We start from the raw sequence: 17,287 nt of genomic DNA on the forward strand, positions 1-17,287 counted from the left end.
TCTGGTTCCTAGGATTCTGGGCTACAGGGGCCACGACCACTGGGATCCTAAATCCCAGCGAAAAACCATTACTCAAATACGACGCTGACTCTCTGTCTGGGTAAGATTCCAGTAACGCCAGTAACGGCTGTAGCCGAACCGGAGTATAGGCCAAAGAAAAGATATCACTTTCCTGCTCCGGGAACAGGAGGCTGGGCAGGGACCTTGGGGGGCTGCTGGGAGCCCCCTCCCCTGCGAAAGGGCCGCCTGGCCGCGGAGCAAGCAGAAGCCGAGTGGCTCCCAGAGCATTTGTCACAAAGGTGTGCGAATTTACAGGCTTGACGTTGGCAAATGCCCTTATTAAAGTCCCAGCAGAACCACTTGCGCCCAACTTTTTGGGTGGCAGGCTTGAATTTTTGCAACTCAGAAGCCTTCTTCTCAATACGTGGCGCCACATAAGTGGTCCACACATCCAAGTCCTTCCTGTCCCAGCGGGCCGTCGGTATCTTGGCCGCCCTACGCCTAAAGTTCTGGTCATATGATAATGCAGCAGTCTCGCCAGCCATCGTAAAAGCTGAACGGACAATAGACAGATAAACCCAGAGGTGCAGAGACCTCTTGGGATACGCTGCAGAAATCACACCAGCAAAAACCTGGAAACTATCCATCCAACGTTCAAAAGTCCTGTCAGCCTTTGCTACAATTGTCCGTCTTTTGGGAACGGAAAGGCCCTTGTCCAGCGGCTCCCGACCATCAAGCGGAGGAGCCAAGCTGAAAATATCCACGTAGCGGCCATCCAGAATCCTAGACCGCAATTTGGAAGACAAGTGGGCACCAGGAATAATATCCCTAGCAGAATTGGTGGAGACTCTTACGTCAGGCACCAGGACCCCTTCTCGACACTCCTGTACGGCGCCATACCTGGCCCTATGAGAATTTGCCCTACGCTCCCAAACCCACTTTGGCAGCCCCGACGACTCCCCGTAGCCCCAGTAAAGCTTAAGGGGGGCCCCCTCATCACTGCTAGAGCTGATGGAGGAAGTACCTGAAGTGGAGGACGATGTGTCCCTCCGTCTCTTCTTAGAGTGCCTCCTGGAGCCCCTTTTTCGGCGACGATGCCCACCGGAAGAGGACCTTGGAGGAAGAGGAAGACTGTCTTCAATCGAAGAATCTGACGCTTCACCCTGTTGCACTGCACCTGGGGCTGACTGAACAGAGACAACTTGTGAATGAACTGGATTAGAATGCCCCAGCGCTGGGGGCCGTACAGGTGAGCCCCGTACAGCGCGGCCCCGGGTCGATGCGCTTCTTCTGGCGCCGACCCTGGCACGACCACGGCCCCTAGGCACTGCATCCTGCGATACAGGCAGCACCGAAGGTTGGACCTGCGGAGCATCAGGTAAGCCAACTCCGGCTAACAGTGGCTCCCCTTCTTCACTAGATGATGATGCAGGAGAGGAAACATCCACCGGGGGAGGCGGGAATGCTGATGACGTTGACGGGGTCGAGCAACGGTGTAGCAGGCCATCCATCTCCGCCTCTACCCTTGCCAGTGTCACCGGGTCGCCAGACAAACTTGAAACCATAGCCTGGATGCGTTTCAAGGACTGACCAGGCTGCGGAGATCGCAAGGCCTGGGATGGGCCTTTTATAGGCCGCTTCGAGGAGCGGGCTGGAACAGGCCTTCCTGCTGCCTTCTTAGGAGCCATTCCTACTACTGGTGAGAAAAGAAAAGAAAATAAAATTAAGTAGGAAAAAAAACAAAACAAAAAAAAAAACCAACTAAGTTCTTTAAGACGCTAGAATCTGCAAGAAAATGAAGCAGAATGAATTAAATAGTTAATTAAAACTAAGACCTAGACTATAAAATGATGCACCAGTAGACAGGAGGCAACCCCTTGCTTACAGATTATGCAACAGATCGGTAACCCAGGAGCAGCTGGGAAGAGCACCAGCCACCAAATCAGAAGCTGTCCAATACGGAAACAAACCACAACCTTGTGCTCTTTACCAGCACACACACCTACACTAGCCGTCCAGGCTGCGTGCAATTGAAGAAATTAATTGCCTGCAAACATATCAACTGCCACAAGAGGTCGCAGTAGTACCAATTATACTCAGCCTAGGATAAAGCAACCACCAGGCCCTGCAATTACTAGGCCTGAACGCTAGAGGCCGCCACGTGGCCGAGAGGAATCAAAATGGCGCTCCCGCCTAATGAGGCTGCAAAATGGAGGCCTCACAGCTCTCCGCTCAAATCAATGCACCTCTGGGGACAACCAGCGGCACCCAGCCCCCCAGCAACACCAGGCCGGCCTCCCAGGGCCTGCTACAGGGCAAGGTAAGCCACCCCTAGCCAGGCAGCCAGCCGCAGGGAAGCAAAGGCCCTGAATAGCGTTTTCGCGGGGGGGGGGAGGGGGGGAGGAAAAAAGGCCCGAAAACACAGGCCGCGGCACGTCGCGGCGCGAGCGCGCCCACCCCCCCACAAAGCGCGCACCCCCGGCTCTCACGGGGAATCGGGGCCCCGCTTGCCTTCGGAGGCCGATGCAGGCCTCTCCGGAGCCTCCGGAGGCCCAGGGAGCGCCAAATCGCAGGGAGGCCCCCGGCACCTGCAGGCCCAGGCGGCGGGGGGGGGGGGGGATCGCGCGAAAGCCGCCCAGGAGGCCTACTCCGGCACCAACAGAAGCCTGTGGGGAAGGGAGAAGCAAGGACAAACTGAGAAGAAATGTTCCCTTGACTGGGGATCGACCCTGCAAGAGGGCAGGGGAATTGAGGGAAGCCCTCCCCACACGGCCCCTGGGCCCAGGCCGAGCACCCCCCCCCGACTAAATTAAAGGGAATTAAAACAAACAGGAAAATTAAATAAAGTGGGGAAGGATCTTTCAGCAACAAATTAAAGAAAGAGGAGAAAATGGAGGAAGAAAAACAAAGGGAAAAGGTATACGACCCAAACTTCTGCTGTAGTCACTCAGAGATCCGATGAGATCCGATGTCCACAGCAAAAGAGAAAGAGAAAGCTGTGGACCTTGCTTAAATAGCCACTGACCCCACCCCTAAGTTTGCAACATCAACTTTCCCCAGATAACCAGATCCTCCCATCTAAACAAGCCCTGGCTTTAACTTGCCTAGCAATCATGGGGTGCCTTGTATAGCCCCATCCGCAACCCGTGCTCTCCTTTTAGTGAGAACACGCTTTCTCTCTAATACAGTATTGTAGCTCGCAGTGCCGTGGATCTTGAATTTCTGTTGCTGTCTTGATTAATTACTGCATTGGTTCCAGTGACAAAGGTCCATGCAAGCCAGTCTTTTGGTGGAAGGAAACATAAACTGCCTCAAACTGAACTGAAGAAATCTGAGGGAAAAAATAAATTTTAATGAATCAAAAATACTTTCAGAATGCTATTAATTCTGGTCCTAAAAATCTAGCCTAAAACGTTTAGTCTTATTTAGAACTGTGCCAAATATTTATCAGCTTCACTTTTCAAGCAGTATCAATCAATTTTGATACGGTAGAAATTTTCTATTAAAAAAAATACTTAGGTTGTGCAAATAATTACCCTTTTCAGTGATATCTTTGCATCTTGGTGGTTGCTGCTTTGATTGCCTTCTTTGCATGCTAGGCAGGGCCACCCCTACCATTAGGCATGAGGCAACTGCCTCAGGTGGCAGATCCAGTGTGGGAGGGAGCAGCAGCATTCACTTTTACCTCTGCCCAGCTTGTCCCCTATTCTGGTCTGCTGCCTCAGATGTGGTAGAGTATGTCAGCAGTCTCAAAGTGAAGATTTAGCTGCCAGTCTGGTGGGCTTCTGTGTGTGCAATGGGGAAAGGGGTATCATCTTGTCTTGGGCTGGTCAGAGGCTGCTTCTTCCTCCCTTTCTGTATGAATTATTTTGGTAATCCCACCCATCCAAGGATCACAATGTAAACAAAGAAATGTCTCTATTCTGTGTGGCCAGTCAGATTTGCCTATCTGATACCGTCATTGATAGCAAGTGATTGTAAGAACACCAATAAGCAAGTAACAGCAACGAAAGGTGAGTAGTTTTAGCTTTCCTGTGGTTTTATTGGATTCGAGGACAGATCTGTGCAGTGTAGGGTCAGGCCTACTGACAGGCAGAAAGCATTGACAACAGGGCTTGGGTGAAATCCCTTTGCTCATGAAACTGCTGAGTGGTCTGAGAAGATCTGTAGAGCACTTGACTTAAAATATCAGCTGCTTCTGATGACCACTTGAGCTGCTCAGCCGCCATTGACTGCACACCACTTTTTTGCCTCTGTCTCAGCAAAGCGCGAGAAATTCCTTAACGCAAGGACTGAATCTGGCCGCTGCTGCGTTCTGGCTGAAATGAAGCCCTTTGGAACCAAGCCTACGTTGGTGAGGAAAGTGTAGTTGAATAGTACTCTTTGAGTATCTTTGCCTCTTCCCACCCCCCGTCCTGCAGAAAAGCAAGATTTAAGTATATATAATGGATGAACTATTCAATGAATAGGTTGTTGTATTAGAAATAATGGTAAACCTGCTCACACTCACATGCAAAGTGTTTTGTGAGGTAACGCTGCATTCGTTGAATTTTATTTTATTTATTTGTTGCATTTATAGGCAGCTCAGTTGGTTAGAGTGTGAAACTGACAATGCCAAGGTAGTGGGCCCGATCCCCATTTGGGACACCTGCATGTTCCTGTGTTGCAGGGAGATGGACTAGATGACCCTCGGGGGCCCACTACTGGATTGTTCCAGTTGACCTGGAGGGGCTTTGAATGGAGGCTGACTGAACTGGTGAACAGCAGGAAATACTTGAATCAAAAGCCCCTTTGTGCGGTGTCACAAATCGCTGACATATCTTTGATAAAATAAAATAGATGAAAATTCACCTCCATGTATCTGGGTTTGTGAAAAAGAAAAGAAAAATAGAAGAGGTCTGAGTGTTTACAAGATGCCAAAGAAAGTCAATTTCTATGCGATTTAAATTCAGAATACCTTAGTCATTACACAGAATGAATAGTACAGATAAAAGGGCTGTATTGTTATGAGAAAATGAATGGAGGCAGAACAAGCTTCCTAAACCTGAAATAATATTTAGCAGGGTTGGCTAAAACACACAATTTTTTAAAAATTGGGAGGGGATTGTCTGACATAAGGATTCCCCCCCCCTTCTTTCCATAAGCCCTATCAAGGTATAGAGGTCCTACTCACTGAAATAGATTTGCACAAGAGAAGTTCTTAGTGGGTTATACCTTAAATGCCCAGTGTCATGAGTGAGATGCTGCAGTTGTCCAAGGACACATTTAGAGTACTGGTGGAGTGGACCCAACGGCAGTCTTTTAACTTAAACTCTCTCTCAGGTTTGTTGTGAGGATACCGTGGGATAACTTCCTATGGGTCCTCCTCTGCTGCTTGGAGAACAAAGAGGAAAATGATTTTCTAGATCCATCTCAGTCGGGGTTTAGACCTAGTTTTGGCACAGAAAGTGCTTTGGTCACCTTGTATGATGACCTCTGTTGGGGGAGAGATGGGTGAAATGTGTCACTGTTAATCCTCCTTGACCTCTCAGCAACTTTTGATACCATCAACCATGGTATCCTTCTGGAGCCACTGTCCAGGTGGGTGGCACCGCTTTGTGGTGGTTCTGCTCTTACTTGGATGGCCATTACCAGAGGGTGATGCTTGGGGGGAGTGAGAGCTTCTTGGCCCCAGATAAGACTGAGGAACTCTTAGTGGGAGGTTCCCTAGACTCGATGGATGGGAGGTTGCTGTTCTTGATGGAGTTACACTCCCTCTGAAGGAGCGGCTACACAGCTTGGGGGTACTTCTGAATCTGTTGCTATCACTTAGGTGCCATGGGCTGCCTTCTATCACTTTTCACTAGTGGACCAACTACATCCCTGTCTGGAAGGCCTAACTTCTGCCTTCAGTGCTCTGGTAGCCTCTACGCTAGATTACTGCAATGTGTTATATGTGAAGCTGCCTCTGAAGTTAGTTCAGAAACTTCAGCTGGTGTAGAATTCAGTGGCCAAGCTGCTTACTGGGGCAAGGTGCTTTGAGTATATACTGGCCCAACTGCACTGGCTGCCAATTAGGTTCCTGGCCCAGTTCAAAGTGTTGGTTTTGACCTGTAAAGCCTCAGATGGTTCAGGACTGCAGTACTTCAAGGACTGCCTCTCTCCATATGAACCCAGACCCTGCAAGCATCATCAGGGCCTTCTTTGTGTGCCTCCTCCATGAGAGGTCTAGAGGGTGGCAACATGAGAACAGGCCTTTGCTGCAGTGGCTCCCTATTTGTGGAACGCTCTCCCTAAGGAGGCCCACCTGGCACCTTCATTACATATCTATAGGCGCTAGAAGAAAATGTTTCTCTTCTCCCAAGCCTTTGGCTAATAAAACAAGCTGGCCTTTTAATCTCTCTCTCTCTCTCTCGGGATATTGTTATTGTTTGTTACTAAGTTATGTATTTTTGCGTCTTTATATTGTAATTTGTCCTGTGATCCTTGAATGAAGGTCAGCTTAGAAATTTAATTAATAAACAATGGGCAGGGGATCACCCAAGAATGATAAGTAAGTCATTCCGTTCAGAGGAAGAGTGAAATATAAGAGGAATCAACTAAAGCTCAGTCTAGCCTTCTTCAGGCATTACTCAAGTGCACAACCTAACCATGAGCAGGGGGAACAGATACGAGTGAACTAAGTTCCTATCTCCATCTGTGTGAGTTGTAAGACAAACATTTGTAGGACAGAGCCTCCTGTACCCATGGAGATTTAGAATCCTGGAAGAATATTACACATGCTAGACATTCTAGAACAGTTGGGGGTATTATTTCCTTAAGGACCATTGTGTTGCATCATCATGAAGCTGAAGCAGAACAAGGGCAATGCTTCCTTGCTCTCACTGGTTTAGCCTCCAGTCGTGTGAGAGCAGAATGCTAGACTTGATGGGCCATTGCTTTGATCTAGCAGGACTCTTCTTACATTCTGGAGCTGCTGAGTTAAAAATATATATATATAGAGAAATGGGACCCAGCAGAAACAGGGAATGTATTTGCTGCCACAGTAAATGGGATGAGAACATTTCTGGTGCCAATCAGGGGGTTGGGAGTGGGAGAAGAAAAATGAGGCAATCTGCAGAGGGCATGAGAAAATCAAGCAGTGCTTGGGGGCTCCGGGCTTACTGGAAAAACTGCAGTGGCTGTTTCTTTTCTTGCTTTTCTCTGGCTGTTTTAAGGTGGCCACATGGGCCACCGTGTTCACCACAGATGTCTCTGAAATTATGTTTTGTCACAACTTAGTGCCTTTCTGAATGAGGGATCTGGGGGATCTGGCTGTGTTATGTAATTTTGTTTCTCAGCATTCCAGATGCGGCATTGCAAAATCATGGACAAATCACATCAGCTGTGTCAGACAATTGGATTAAACATCAGTGTGGGGAAATGAGGCTGACGATGCGATGGCAAGGGCATGGAGGAAACAAACCTGACATGAACAGCCGCATAACTGAAACTGCGCAAATGTATTTTCAGTGTGTGCCATGAAGAAAAAGCGAGGCACTTTTGGACACTTAGGAAAATGTAAGCGAATTGAAGTAAACAGGTTCAGCTACACCGTAGCTGCAGTACTCTTGAGGTGAATGATTAGACAAAAATAAGGAAGCATTTGGTCGAGGGTTCCAGTGTTCATTTGTAATCAGTGTTTCGGTGGTTGTAGAATACTTGCATTAATGTTTGGTACAAGACTGTTTCCAGGTGATTATGGCTGTTTTTCAAGGTCAGTCAGCCTTCAGCAATACCAAGGGGGGAAAAGTTGATTGCCTTGTTGACTCCAATTCACCTCCCCTGGGAAGCCACCGTGGTGGTTATTTCCCTCCTTTGTTCTCACAAATAATTTGATCCTTCGTACAACATGTCACCTCACTTTAGTTTTTAATAATTGTTGAGAAGGCTGCCCGTCCTTTTGAAGGCCTTGTGATTGTCATTCTAGGGCCATTGTAGTTGAGAAGTGTCTGCACCAAGACGTTATTAGCAAACACGATAAATGTTTTAGAGCCGTGGCCTCCTGGAGGAAGAAAGAAGAGTATCTAAGGGAGGTAACGTGATCTGGGGCATATGGCAAGGAGAAAGGAAGCGAAAAAGGCCAGCACTGCTGTTGCTCTGAAACCGGAGAGCCAGAGGGCTGAATAATTCATGCCGACGGTCTAATTGTCAGTGTGGAAATAGGCCTTGCTAACCCTCCACAATGCACCGAACATCTTTCCTTTGTGTTTAACTGGGAGTCAAGTGCTTATGCACCAAGCCTGTAGATGATGGATGGAAAAAAGATTGCTTTATTGGAGAGCTGCTACTGATTCAAAAGAGGGGGGAAATGTGATTACATCAGGTGCTAGCACAGATGTGGAAACAGACTTGCTTGCTGAAGCATGATGAAGGCTTAAGAAATAGAAGCAGCCCCCTGTACCTTGGATACGAGTTGCCCTGGGCGTGACAATGCTCGGTATTAATGTAAAAATTTAATCTAATCTTGAGGCTTAAGCAATGAAAGACCATCCATGTCACTAATTAAGGATGTGCACCAATGCCAGGGCATGTGGATTTGCAGGTGTTTTTGATTTTTATTCCTGTTTTGTTCTCGTCTGACTGTTGATGAATCCTAGCAACTGCTAATTGACATGTCCAAGAACTTCTCTTTGTGTACAGAAATGGAAGGCAGCAATAGCCAGTAATGGACTACTCTATTGTAGGCTAGTTAAGTGTGTGTGTGTTTTGGGGGGAGGGTGTTTCCAGACATTTCTGAGTCTGATGAGTGGAGCATGATAGCAAAAGTCAGGCCAGGCCAGAATCCCACACGTATACTTTTGCAGGACCACTTATCTCCCCCCAAAAGGGTGTGTGTAGAATATTGGTGGCTTTCAAGGGGTGGGATGTGGGTATATCTTTCAAGAAGAGGTAGCTGAGTTTTTAACAACAAAAAGCTCCACTCACCAGTCCAGTGGTGACACAGATAACTACGCTCACTGGCACTATCCTCAACGCTGCCACTGACATGCATCCATACGGAATGGTACTGGCATGATTAAAGATGATGTAAGGAAGTTCAGGGGCACAAATCCGGAGCTCTGCTTACCACCACTGCTGCCTGGCCATGAGACCTGTTCAGAAAAGCTTCTTTACCTTCATTTTAAGCTCCACCACTTGATTATGACCTCTCCTGCATGTGAAGACAGTTTTCAGTGGATTGAGTGGCCAAACCAATAGTGGCTCCAAAGGTCAAGAAGGTGCTTTCATGGGGTTCATCAACCTGGGAAGGTAGCCCATCTAGGAGAAGGAAAACTCTGGTCCTAAACGTCTGCTGCCTTGTAGGGTATCCTTAGGAGAAGAAAAGACTAAAGAGTAAACCGTACAAAAATCAGGAGTGGACTCCCTAAGATGGTTGGATGGTGCCTTTCGGCAACACCTGCAGCCACACTGGTGCCAATGTATTGCTCTGCTTTCCTTTGGACCCAAAGGCCAAGAAGGGGGTCTTGTCGTCTGGGCAGCCCAGGACCTCCATACACACTGCCCAGGCTGGTGCCCCAGGGAAGTCACTTCAGTGCTGCTAACACAGTGTTTTGGCTTCACCCCTGGAGGCACACAGCCTTGTCTCTTGAGACAGACGGATGCCAACAACAGCTTTCAATGCTTTCAACAAAAGCATCCAATGCTTTCATGTCATCAAGATTGCTGTATAATGCTTACTATTATTTATAGTTATGCTGGGACAGCTTTCAATACCTTTTCCCAACATACCCTAGCAGGGCATACCTATATCTCTGGGAACATATGTCTCTGAACTGCAGCTCTCAGCATCCCTTACCATTAGTCATGCTGGCTGGGGCTGATGACAGCTGGACTCCAACATCAGGAGGGCTGCAGGTCCCTCATCCCTGCTATGCTTGTGTACTCAGAAAATCCCATTGAGTGCTACAGTTTCAGCCTAAAGAACACTTCCTTCTTTAGATGAATTTCATGTTCAATACTATTTATTTATTTTATGAATCACTTCCTGTGAAATATTCTGAAGTGAATTAACAATAAAGCATTTATAAATTCATTTTCTGGTCAATGTAGATAAATGCAAATTCCATTTAAGAGCTATTTCAAAATAACTTTAAATGGGTTAGTAGATGACTATCTGATAATTAATCCAATGTTTTGACTCTCACTCATATTAAATATTTCTTACATAGATTTTGGCTCAGGCTCAATGTTTGCATAAAACTACTAATGGAATTGGACACAATGCTCGTTGAAAATAGATTCCACAGCACACATTTTAAGTCTAACATGTGATCAGAACTTGGAAAAATGACTTGGCTTTCTCCATCTCCATCTCACTCTCCTGCCTCCGGGAATGTCCCTTATAGAGGCATGCAAAAGAACTGATCCCAAATCAGGAACCAGGTGGATCCACTTTGGATAGATTTGGGTCTTGTCTGAGCTGAAGTGGGATCTCTCCAAAGCACCACAAATTGAAATAGGGATTTTTAAAGTCCTTTGGGGTGCTTTGGAAGTTTGCATATAACTCTTTTATATGTGTCATTATATTGCAAATTGTTTTGTGATGCCTAATGGGAAACCATTCATAAAAGAAATAAAGAAATTGAAGAGAAATATTGCATATATAATGGTAAAAGTACTAACTCTACAGGTAACTTTTTTGCAGATGACCTTCCTACTGACCTACCTCCATAAGACTACATCCTTATCGATTTCAGCCTCTAGATGGAAGTCGCTGAAGCTGCCAATCTGAAGTTTCTTTTGGAACCACAATATTTTTGAGGCTTGACAAGGCAAAATTATGCTCACGAATGGGCTCTCAGTGGGGTTGCTTGCACTCTGCAATCATGCCAAGGGAAAGCACGTGATTACAGAGAAATATGTAGAGAGATCAGACTGCAAAACGTTGTCACTCAGGAAGCAGTGGGAGACAATACTTAACCTACTGACATTACAATGGGGAAATAGCAGAAGGATTATTAGAAAATAAAAAGCAGGCTTTGGGGGGTAGGATTCCATTAGCTGTTTTGTACACATATAAAAAATGTGAGTTTATTTATGTGGACCAAAGGGGTCAGGTAAGAAAATGTAAGCCTGTGGTGAATATAAATTAAGGCACTTTCTTTGTAGCCTCTCTCAGACGCTCAAGAAAGACTTTAGCCCCATTTCCATCCTTAGCAGTTATATGGCTTGCATGTTTACCTACAGTAAAAGCTTATATGACACAAGCTATCTATTATTATTATTATTATTATTATTATTATTATTATTATTATTATAAACCCACATACATTTCCAGGTGCACACAGTTCTGAAGGATGTAGATTATGCAGATGCAGGGAATTTCAGGCTCCACCCCCACCCACCCCCACCAGGCAGAGGAACAACAACAATGGGATGAGCAGAGACAAATTCCAGAGCACTGGTGTCCCCCCTCCCCCCCTATCCTATAAAAGTAGTCCAGAAGAATCACAAGGTATCAGAAGCTGCTGAGAGGTACAGGAGAAACAACAGGGTCACAGATCCCTTGTCTTTGAGCATAGGCTGCCTTCCAGAGTAACTGAGAGAGTTTCAGTGCCAAAAGTCTGCCCAAACTCTTCAGCTGGCACTTTTGTGGGCTGGCACTCCTCCCTGCCCACTGTGATCTGCCGATGTAGGTGTTGGAAAAATGTCCTGGGGGTACTTGCAAGCCCCCAAAACTCTGAGCGTCCTCTGGTATGCGCAGCTCTGGAAAAGGCATTTCCCTTTGTCTGCAGTGCACTCAGCGACATATACCAGCTGGTATATGCACACTAATCTTCTGGCATAACGCAGCAAGAAGAGTAAGACATCGTAAAGCTAATCTACTACAGTCATACTTCATGTTATGTCCGCTTCATGTTGCGTTCTTTCAGGTTACGTCCTGCGACAACCCGGAAGTACCGGAAAGGGTTACTTCCGGGTTTCACCGCTCACGCATGCGCAGAAGTGCAAAATGATGTCACGTGCATGTGCAGAAGCGGCGAATCGCAACCTGCACTTGCGCAGATGCTCTGCTGTGGTTGCGCTCTTTTCATTTTGTGAACGGGCCTCCAGAACGGATCCTGTTCGCAACCAGAGGTACCACTGTATTTATTTACACACTATGTACAGACAAAGGCATAACGGCGTCCGTTCTCTCCAGCTCCGAGAGAACAAACAGAACAAGTAAAAGTGAAAGTACATTACGGCGGAAGAAATAAGTGTCTTCCGTTTCCCACACTCTTCCCAGGCAGGCATGTGATTTACAACAATCTCCTCTGTAGCATCGGAGGAGTGAAATTGCTAACAAGAGGTCTCCTTTGGATGGTGGGGTTCAGTTTGCTGCCTGTGGAAGGGGATTCTACCTGCTGACATAATTGGCCAATTGCGAGCATGCAAGGGGGCAGGCTTCTCCCAGGGGGCAGACCCAACTGAGCCTGTGGGCTTCGCTCGGGTCCACGACCTGGGAATAAAAGCGACCTGTAGCCTACCTTCCTGGGGGGAACCAAGGTGAATCATGGGAAGTGGGTCCTGAGACTTGAAAGAGTATATTCTTTTGCTATCAGCTTTCCTTCTACCAACATTACCGTGCCTAGTTACCACTTCCTTAGTGTTAAAAAGACAAACCTTTATTCTAGCACCCATTAAATAAAATCAATATATAAATATATCAGAAGCAACTAGACAAATATTAAGTTCACTTTGTTAATTAGAAAGTTCTCACTTGAGCTTAAGCAATTTAGAAGAGGGGGGGGGGAACCGTTCAAATTCCCTGGAGCTATTTAATCTTTAATTGAAATGTGGGTTTCTAAGGGGAAAAAAATATTTCCAACTTGTGTGCTTTTAATGTGCATGTTTGGGCAGGGGGAGGACCCCTCTATGAAGGGTATAACATTCACTTTGTGATGGATTTTGGACTTGTTTCATTGACATAAAGCAACTGATCCAAAAAGTGATACCATGTATTTGTATGTGGCAAATATGAATTCATATATCACAAAGAATTAGTAGAAGTGCACTGGTATTTGGTTAGGTTTGGCGGCAGTTCCCTGTTGTTTGTACTTTCTACACTGTGGCTACTGTAGCACTGAGACTTAAGGCTTTGCTTCTTAGGATGGCTTTAAAGAGAATTGTGATTTTAATTTGTTCTGGTTTCAAAGTCCTCTTATTCCTTGGCTTTGTAGTTAAGTATAGACTGTAATTTACAATGCGTCGAAAATATATATTTTAGTAATGCTGCTCAATAAGCTGTAAAGAATGATATCCGCCTCCCCCCCCCCCAAGCTGGGCAGCATACAAAATTAATACCTTATTTTAAACAACAGTTTTCTTTTGCAGCAGTGTCACTGAAATTAAATAATTCAGATTAAGTGGTTCATGGGCACTAGACGAGGTGCTTTGAATCTGAGCTACGATCAGAAATCTGTTGGACGGCATTAGGAAACCAGTTCCGATTCGGATGTATTGTTGGAAAAGGCTGGTTCCTTGGCCATCAGGGATGATGGCAAACTGAGAAGCAGGTGAGCAGGCAAACAGGGAAGTGGAGACAGGCAGCTTGGGAGCAACTCCGAGAAACGAGTTGGTTACTAATCTCTTTTGTTTTGTTACTGCAGCAGCCTCAGAGGGCTTCCAGACCTTTGCAATTTGGGACTGGGGGTGAGAGTCAATCACATTCTGGCAAATTCAGGTTGCACAATTAAAGGTGATTTAGTGCTCTTGTGCAAAAACCTGCTCCCCCCCCCCTGCTTTATGCAATAAGGAAAATGGTGGGGATATGTACCAGATAGTGTGGGATAGTAATTGCTTGACACAAGGCTATCTAACCTTCACCTGAGGTCCTTTCTCCAGCTCTCTCCTCTGAGTGGAGGCTTGGAGGCTGATGACAGGGGGAGGTGGCCTTCTCAGTTGTGGCTCCCCATCTGGCTCTCCCCAGCGAGAATCACCTGGTGTTTTCAGTGACATCTTTTCAGTGCTGGTAAAGTCTTACCTGTTCCCCCAGGCCTTTGATGGACTGAGATGGTTCTGTTTTATCGTGCTGCCGAAGCTTCTTATGGCATTTTACATGTTGTATGAAAAAGGAGGATTTTAGCTTAGGCCTCTTCACATGTATTCTGCAGTGGTACCATTCCAAAGGAGCTGCCCTATACATTTTTCCTGAATATCTGAGATGGCTCTTTATGTCCTGTTTTTTATTTTAAAGGATTCCCAGGTGCTGCTGTGTATGTCCTGCCTTCAGTATTTGGGCTCATTTGCCATCTCTCTGACACACAGGCCAAGCCTAGCTTTAACTGGCTTCTACAGCAAACAGTTATTTTCACATTAGCAACAAATTGCAATTAGGGCAGGCGAGACACAGTTCAATATGAGTTGCCACCGAAAGGAAAGCAGTGAAGGGAGGGGGGGGGGGAGAGAGAGATCAGCATCTCTAGTGAATTAGTAACTTCTCAATGACAGTAATACAATGTTTGGTCTTCTTTCAGGCTGCCCAATTAACCTTTTTGACTATTCAATACACAAAAGCCGGACCAATCATTTTACTCGTCCATCATTAAAGAATTGAAATCATGTCAAAGATGGTGTATCAATGAAGAACTGAAGTTGTTGACAAAACATTTACGCTCTGTTGATGGTGAATTTGAGACAGAGATTAAATGAAGCCGATCAAATTAATAATAGCCCTTCAATACTTGTTGATTATTGATTGTGGTCATTGGTTTAAGACCAACAAAAGGACAGACTGCTTCACGTAAAGTGTTTCTAACACATGGAATTATTACATTCACGAACTGTTGATGGCCTCTTGCTTCAAAGGCTTTTGAAAAGTGATTAAATTTAGGCAATGTTTTTTTCCTGGGGGGACGCAGGGGTATACATACCCCTAAACATTTTGTGAATCTAAGTTTGGCCTCATTGAGAGGCAGTATTTCAATATGAGTAGGAAAATGAGAGTACCCCTATTTATTTATTTTTAGAAAAACAACACTGAATTTATTTATGGCAGATCTAGGTCCAAGAGATGGGATCTTTCCCCCCCTTTTAGGACTTCTCATTTATACTAACTTTCAAAACATTTCAAGATGAGAATCAGTTCAACCAAAGGCATTTGGTGCAGATTAAAACAGAATGCTGAACAGACATCTAAACAGAGTCTTATTAATTCAGAATTGCACAACCTACTAGTAACTACTGGAAAAGGGTCAAAACTCAGAGAGCAAAATTGGTGAGACCCCTTGGGGATTCTCTCAAATTCCATGGAAGGCCTTGTAGACGAAAAGATCAATGAGTCAATATGCAATGACTCAGCCTATGTCACAAAATTCATAGTTCTTTGAGTTAATTCATCATGGTGCAGCACTGCTGAGCAATAATGCAACCCTGCAGTGTTAGGAGACAGCTGATGTGACATACATTCGTAATACTTTAATATGTCCCAGAGTATTCCCCCCCCCCTCCCGAAGTGTACTGCACTCAGCAGGGTTTCCTAGATGAAACTTCTCAGAGTTTTTGAGAGTTAAGGCTGTGGTTTGTATACATTTGGCTCACAGCTGAGGAAACTGTCATTCATCACAATGCACGGTAATATTTTGAGGCGCTTGGTGATAACGAGAGGACCAATTGCATTTGTATATAGTTTAACCTGATGGGTCATGTTTATAATCCAGGCCTGCAGCATTCATATGAAGAGAACTATTGAAAGCAAGCCCCAAAGGGTGTGGGGTGGCGATACATGGATACATTATTTCAGATTTCCAATTGTCCTACAATGTCTCTTTAGGTTTTATCTATTAATATTTACTTGTTTAATTATTTTCTTTACTATGAATTGTACCCCAAAGTGGCACAAAGAGAAGGCGGCTTGTGAAAACAACCTTTCTTTTCCTTTACTCCTGCAGCCTCCTGTACTCACACTCACACTCACACCCACACCCCAAAACCCTCTCCAAATAGTAATCCCTATCCAAGAGAGGGAGGTGTATCATATAAAGCTGCATTGTAAGAGGGGAATTACCCGAAACTGGATGGAGGGATCTTCTTTCTGGTTCAAAATCCTTTTGCTCAATTTGGGGGGGAATTTCTCCTTCCTACTGCAGTCCTGTACCACACAACTCCCATTGTTCAGGTATAGATGCTGTGCATGTGTCTCTCTATAGGGGGGTAGTCGAAGAAGCAACATTTATGATTTAATTATGTCTGTCCTGAATTTCCCACCATCATGCAACCCTGATAGTAGCTTTGCAGATCTTGAACTGCAGCGCTCTAGTGTTTGTATGCCCACTTGTGACAGAGCAATCCTAAACATGAACATCAGAAGAGAGTCCCCATGCATTCAGTTGCACACTTTCCTGGGAATAGGTCTGATTGTCTGCTAAGATCAGCTTTCCAATATACCTCTTTGTGATGCTGTCTTGGGTACCACACCCAGAACACACAATTCATAGAACCGTAGAGATGGAAGTGTTTGCTAATACCGGGGGCTGATGTTGCATTCCTCTTTTGTACCCGCAAAATATATCTTCCAACATTCCACCAATGAAACTAGGGGCGCTCCCTTGCATGAAAGCATAGGGTGGGGTGGGGGCTAGCAAATGCCAAATCAGGGGAAATACAATCCAGATCCAAGAAGATCTACTAGATCAGGATTCCTCAACCTCGGCCCTCCAGATGTTTTGAGACTACAATTCCCTTCATCTCTGACCACTGGCCCTGCTAGCTGTGGATCATGGGAGTTGTAGGCCAAAAACATCTGGAGGGCCAAGGTTGAGGAAGCCTGGACTAGATCTACCCCATGCCTTGGAGGAAACAACTGCAGCATGTCCACACACTTAGGGTTATAGAGCAGGGATACTAAAGCAGCTGGCAATGCCCAGTTTAGAAACAATAAATGCTACCTAAGAAATCAAACATTTCCTCACATTAATCTGGTGCCTCTTTTGGATTCTGATTGAAGCACCCATCAGTTAGGCTGAAACTATCAGAACTGAGCCAGCATCAATCCATCCACAACCCTGCTCTGATCTACTCCCATTTCTTGGCTCCTCTGCCCCAAGGAAATTCCATCTGCATCCAGACATAATGTCAGTTTCAACCCCTCCCAGGACTGTGTTTTTCACCCAAATCCAGCCATCCTTCCCTTGCAGATTTTCACCCCGCCTGCTGCTGCTCCCCACCAGCTTACCTCTTCTTATGCATCCCTAGAGTTCAAAGGTACATTAAGGAGACATGAAGAACATTTGTCCACCCACAAAGGAGACAAGTTTGCAGTATGTATCGAGACAAGTATGGCAGT

At 45.6% G+C, this 17,287-nt stretch overlaps 1 protein-coding gene and 1 long non-coding RNA gene across 10 annotated transcripts in view; one reads left to right on the forward strand and one right to left on the reverse strand.

Annotated features, from left to right (window-relative positions):
- SH2D4B (SH2 domain containing 4B) overlaps nt 1–17,287 on the forward strand; it is an 89,902-nt gene that overhangs the window by 54,130 nt on the left and 18,485 nt on the right. The gene's annotated exons all lie outside the window — the stretch shown is intronic.
- LOC310845446 lies at nt 3,193–17,263 on the reverse strand. Of its 3 annotated transcripts, none has more exons than XR_014564743.1 (4): nt 17,177–17,263; nt 10,688–10,839; nt 5,215–5,370; nt 3,193–3,331 (listed from the first exon to the last, which is right to left on the reverse strand). It is a non-coding gene; the product is annotated as an uncharacterized lncRNA (long non-coding RNA). The 3 variants fall into 3 exon arrangements; XR_014564744.1 differs by having other exon boundaries at nt 5,215–5,373; XR_014564745.1 differs by lacking the exon at nt 3,193–3,331 and adding an exon at nt 4,019–4,346 and having other exon boundaries at nt 5,215–5,373.

Source organism: Podarcis gaigeae (genome assembly GCF_964106915.1).
Source record: "Podarcis gaigeae genome assembly, chromosome: 5".
In the NCBI taxonomy this organism is placed as follows: domain Eukaryota; kingdom Metazoa; phylum Chordata; class Lepidosauria; order Squamata; family Lacertidae; genus Podarcis; species Podarcis gaigeae.